General features: G+C 41.2%; 1 pseudogene; it reads left to right on the forward strand.

Annotated features, from left to right (window-relative positions):
• The first annotated feature begins 495 nt into the window (after positions 1 to 495).
• LOC111398329 lies at positions 496 to 2,862 on the forward strand (annotated as a pseudogene).
• Positions 2,863 to 5,940: the final 3,078 nt, after the last annotated feature.

Genomic DNA, 5,940 nt, shown 5'->3' on the forward strand with positions numbered 1-5,940 from the left:
CAATTACCACCACATCTCAGATATGCATATTTGGGGGAGTCAGATACACTTCTAGTAATCATTTCGAATACAGTCAGTGAGGTGGAGGAAGAAAAATTGCTTAGGGTACTCAGAGAGAATAAGACGGTGATTGGGTGGACAATAGCTGATATTAAAGAAATCAGCCCTTCTCTGTGCATGCATAAGATTCTAATGGAGGAAAATTGCAAGCCAAGTATAAAGGGTTAGAGAAGATTAAATCCGAACATGAAGGAAGTGGTCAGGGTAGAGATATTGAAATTACTGGATGCAGGAATTATTTACCCAATTTCAGATAGTTCATGGATTAGCCCAGTTCAAGTGGTACCGAAAAAAGGGAGAATCACAGTGGTGAAAAACGAGAAGAATGAATTAATTCCCACCAGAACAGTTACGGGATGGAGAGTTTGTATCGACTATCGCAAGCTCAATGCAGCCACATGAAAGGATCATTTTCCCCTCCCATTCATTGATCAGATGTTAGAAAGATTGGCTGGACATTCACATTACTGTTTTCTGGATGAATACTTGGGCTATAATCAGATACCTGTCGTACCAGAAGATCAGGAGAAGACCACTTTCACCTGTCCCTATGGTACTTTTACTTATCGTAGGATGCCTTTTGGTCTTTGTAACGCCCCAGCCACATTTCAGAAGTGTATGATGGCAATATTCTCCGATATGATTGAAAGGTTTATTGAAGTTTTCATGGATGACTTCTCAGTGTTTGGATCTTCATTCGATGAATGTTTAGAGTACCTGAATTTGGTCTTACAGAGATGCAAGGAGACTAACCTGATTTTAAATTGGGAGAAATGTCACTTTATGGTGCAAGAAGGCATTGTACTCGGGCATCGAATCTCAGCAAAAGGCAAAAATTCAAGTTATTGAGAAGTTACCACCACCTACATCAGTTAAAGGAGTTCGTAGTTTCTTGGGGCATGCGGGTTTCTACATGAGATTTATAAAAGATTTCTCGAAGGTCACTAAACCGTTATGCAATCTGCTAATGAAAGACGTAACCTTTGAGTTCAATGAAGAATGCCTCACAGCATTCAACACTTTAAAGGAGAAGCTTAAGACAGTACCAGTAATTGTGGCACCAGACTGGGGACTCCCTTTTGAATTGATGTGTGATGCAAGTGATCACGCCGTGGGTGCAGTATTAGGACAGCGGAGAAATAAAATCTTTCACGTAATTTACTATGCAAGTAGGACTCTGAATGAAGCGCAAATCAATTATGCCACCACTGAAAAGGAGCTATTGGCTGTAGTATATGCATTCGACAAATTCAGGTTATACCTTGTCGGGTCTAAAGTCATAGTCTACATAGATCATGCTGCATTGAAATGTCTACTCACAAAGAAGGATGCAAAGCCGAGGTTGATTCGTTGGGTGTTACTGTCGCAAGAATTCGATATCGAGATACGAGACAAAAAGGGCAGTGAGAATGTAGTAGCGAATCACCTATCCCGATTAGAGCTTGGGGGGATAGATGAATTAGTGGACATCAATGAGATCTTCCTAGATGAGCAAATGTTGAGAGTAGATGAAGTACCTTGGTATGCAGATATCGTCAATTACTTGGCCAGTTTCATCCCACCACCGGACTACTCGAGTCACCAAAGGAAAAAGTTTTTCGTCGAATTGAAGTATTATTTCTGGGAGGACCCAATTCTCTATAGGCGAGGGGCTGATCAGATAGTAAGGAGATGTATACCTGAGGAAGAAGTACATGAGATTCTCGAGCACTGCCATTCATTTGCATACGCAGGGCACTTTGGGGCTTCAAAAATAGCTGCAAAGATTCTACAATCAGGGTTCTACTGGCCTACACTATTTAGAGACACATTTGAGTTTGTTAAGAGGTGTGACCGATGTCAACACACTGGGAATATCTCGAGGAGGAATGAAATGCCACTGAATAACGTTTTGGAAGTGGAGATATTTAATGTTTGGGGAATTGACTTCATGGGACCTTTTCCCCCTTCGTTCTCAAATCAGTATATCTTAATGGCTGTGGATTACGTATCAAAATGGGTGGAAGCAGTTGCATTGCCAACAAATGACTCAAAGGCAGTAATTGGATTCTTGAAGAAATACATTTTCACCCGATATGGTACACCACGGCCTATAATTAGCGACGGGGGCAATCATTTCTGTAATCGCCAGTTTGAGCAGTTGTTGAATAAATATGGCGTTAAACACCGCGTTGCTACTCCATATCATCCACAAACCAGCGGGCAAGTTGAGGTATCTAATCGGCAGCTGAAGAGAATGCTAGAAGTCACTGTGAATTCATCTAGAAAGGATTGGTCTAAAAAGCTGGACGAAGCATTATGGGCTTACAGAACAACATTCAAGACCCCGATAGGCATGTCTCCATACCACCTAGTCTTTGGGAAAGCGTGCTATCTGCCACTAGAATGGACCACCGGGCATACTGGGCTATGAAACAGTTGAATATGGACTTGAGCGTCGCCGGTGAAAAGCGTCTGTTGCAACTTAATGAGTTAGATGAGTTTAGAATGGAAGCTTATGAAAATTCAAAACTTTACAAGGAACGAACAAAGAAGTGGCACGACATGCATATTCAGAGGCGAGAGTTTGAAGTGGGGTAGAAAGTGCTATTTTATAACTCGAGACTCAAGCTTTTCCCAGGAAAACTAAGATCAAGGTGGTTGGGTCCTTATACTGTCACGAAAGTTCTACCATATGGGGTTATACAAGTGAGCCACGAGACTAAGGGTACCTTCACTGTTAATGGGCAAAGACTGAAACACTACTGGGGCGGTGACTTCTCCAACCAAGAGTCCACCGTTCAACTCGAAATATCAGAATGAAGCAGCTACAGAAAAGTCGAGCTATCGACTATAACCTAGCGCTGGGTGGGAGGCAACCCACTGTATCCTTTTCATTTAATTTATTATGCTCTCTGCACTTAGATTAGAAATTATTTTTGTTTCAATTTCATTTTTCATTTTCTTTATGTGGTCATCGATCATCCATATATGTTAAAAGAGTCCAAGCACTGTACACACGAGTCAGGTTGATTGGAGTAGTTTGGGTGATTGGGTGTGAAATTCACGCATTTCTAGGTAATTTTTTCTAAATTTCACATGTCAATGTTTGACTTAAAAAAAAAAAAAAAAAAAAATATATATATATATATATAAATAAATAAATTTTTGGGTACCAAGTTTCTGACCCATACACGTCCCAGAATGTTTAGAAGTATGTTTTTGAAGAAAATTGGGGACGTTAAGAGTCGGGTCAATTCATCAAGTGAATACCATAATTTTAGTCAAAAGTCGGGTTTTTGGGGATATCACTTATTTTATTCTTACTATTAATTCTTTATTATGCCAAAAAAAAAAAAAAAAAAATTCCCATGCGGTCGCACAGTGCGACCGCATATATAGGATCCGAGAATTAAGTGGCCAAAGCCACTTGAACCATGCGACCGCAGGGGCTAAAGCCATGCGGCCGCATGGCAATAATAAGGCGTGGGTTTTTAACCCACGCCCGATTTTTCCTTTCACTTCCATATCTTTTTCCCCAAACTCTCTCCCGACCACACTCGCCTAGGGTACGATTTTGGGCTAGCATCACATATTCTACACACAAATCTCATCATTGCATTGTAATAACATCAAAAGGAAATCAACTTTTGAACTCAATTCAACCCTACAAATACAAGGTACGTATTCTTACATCCCTCTCAATTCCGTTTTCGGGTTTTCATGATTGAAATTTTAATTTTGGCGATTTGAGGGAGATTAGGCTAGTTCATGTGTGTTTGGATTTGATGTGATTGTGTTGTGGAAACTTTTGAATGATTCTTACTTTCAATTCATTACATTGGTAGCATTTTCACATAATGCACACCAAGTGTTTGCTTAAATGCCACAATACCCTTGTGTGTGCAATTAAATGCCTTTTGCATATACATTGTTTCACCAACATGGAATACGATGTATTTCAATGGATTCTCGATTAATTTGAACTAGATAATACCCACTTTCACATTGCACCACATAGGCACATGACTAGGTCATCGCACATCACGACAACCTCCGTCCCCTATTTTGCATCTTCATTTGACACACCAAACAACCTCCAATTGATTTGAAATTCGAGTGTGTGTTACACTTAAATGAATACTTTGATATGCACAGAGATTTTCCGGAAAATTTTTGATAATTCTCAATGATGTCAAGGGCCGAAAGTGAGCACTCGGTCATGGTTCCAAATTCTGAAATGTTGATTAGATACACCGAGTTTTCCCCATTTTTCTTATTGGCAAACTACGTGAATTCAACTCAACATCATAGCTTGACAAGTGCACACCATATTACTACGCATGCATCTAGGAAAGTTTGGGGAATTTGTGCAATGCTTATTAGCTTATTTGATTTTTCTCATTTCTTGCATATGCTTTTCACATCGACTTAATGAGTATATTCCTACAAACTTTGTAGGATGCCTCCAAAAAGAACTGTGCGCGGGAAGGAAAAGGTAAGCTCATCCACAGGAACAGCCCGTACTCGAGAGCTCGGGGGCGAAGTTCAGCGATTCCTAATTGAAATCATCGCGGTACGATATGAAAACATCGTACGCCATTAGACTTTGCATGCTGAAAGACCTGTTATGCTTGATGACTTCCCGGGGTTTGAGTTGGTCAATTTAATTCAGCTCTGTGGATGGCAAAACTTAGTAGAGAGACCGCATCCACTCAATGAGATCTTATGCCGAGAGTTCTTCGCTAACTTCAACAGTGACATTGACACACCAGGCTCCGAACATTTCCATCAGACTTGGGTACGGGAAAAATGGATTATGTTTTTTCCCGAGGTCATTCATGATTACAACCAGCTTACCATGGAGAATGTGGTCCCCCTCTCAATTGACTTTAACTGGAATGAGGTGGCTAAGGTTTTAATGGGGCGAGAGAATGTATGGCCCCTTGACACTACTGAGTGACATCAGATTGAGCTTATTCCTTCCATGGCCGTTCCATGGCTCTTTATGTGCCACAATGTTGAGCTGAAATCACACAAGACTACATTTCCATATCAGATAGCGGGTTTCATTTACCACTTGGCTCGAGGTAACAAAATTGATCTCGTTACTCATATATACAATCAACTGCACTCATTGGGGACTAGGAGGGATCGACGCTCCACTTTGATATTCTCGAGCCTCATTAGTGGCATATGTCGGGCTGTGGGTGTTGTTCTCTTACCTGAGGAGTTACCTGAAAAACCCAGCCCAATGATCAAAAGAACTACATTTGACGCTCAGATAAGGGCTCGGGTTAAGCACAGGGAAGAGCAGGAAAATGAGCGACGTAGGCAGCAGGCAGAACAAGGTCAAATCCCTAAAGATTAGGACCACCCACGGGCTCCAGCACCATAAGCTGAAATGGATAATAAGCTGGTGAGACAGATTTTTTCCACCACCACGGGCATTAGCCGGGACCTTCACAGTTTCTTTCAAGATTATGGTAACATGAGGACTGAATTAGGAAGCTTATAAAGAGACAATCATCTTGCGTTTAACTACATCAGAGATGCTAGGGATCATGCTACAGTCATACGACGGGGGTTGACACCATGAATAGCCAGTTAAACATGTATGTTGGTCGGGTGGACGGTATCTAGATGAGGGTCAATGAAACTTGGGAGACCACGAGAGCTATCCAAGCCGAACAGATACAACAGTCTACCTTGATGCGAGAAATGAATGAGATGATGCGGCAGCTCCTTGGCCGACACCCTCCTCCGTCGGATGATGGTACAGCAGGACCCAGTTTCCCACCACCTCATCCATTTTGATTCAAGGGAAGTACTATTTACCACATTTTGGATTTTCATTTTTATGTAGTCCGTAAAATTCTGTCTTTCATCTTTTGTTAATTT

This window comes from Olea europaea, chromosome 8 (assembly GCF_002742605.1).
Source record: "Olea europaea var. sylvestris chromosome 8, O_europaea_v1, whole genome shotgun sequence".
Lineage (NCBI taxonomy): Eukaryota > Viridiplantae > Streptophyta > Magnoliopsida > Lamiales > Oleaceae > Olea > Olea europaea.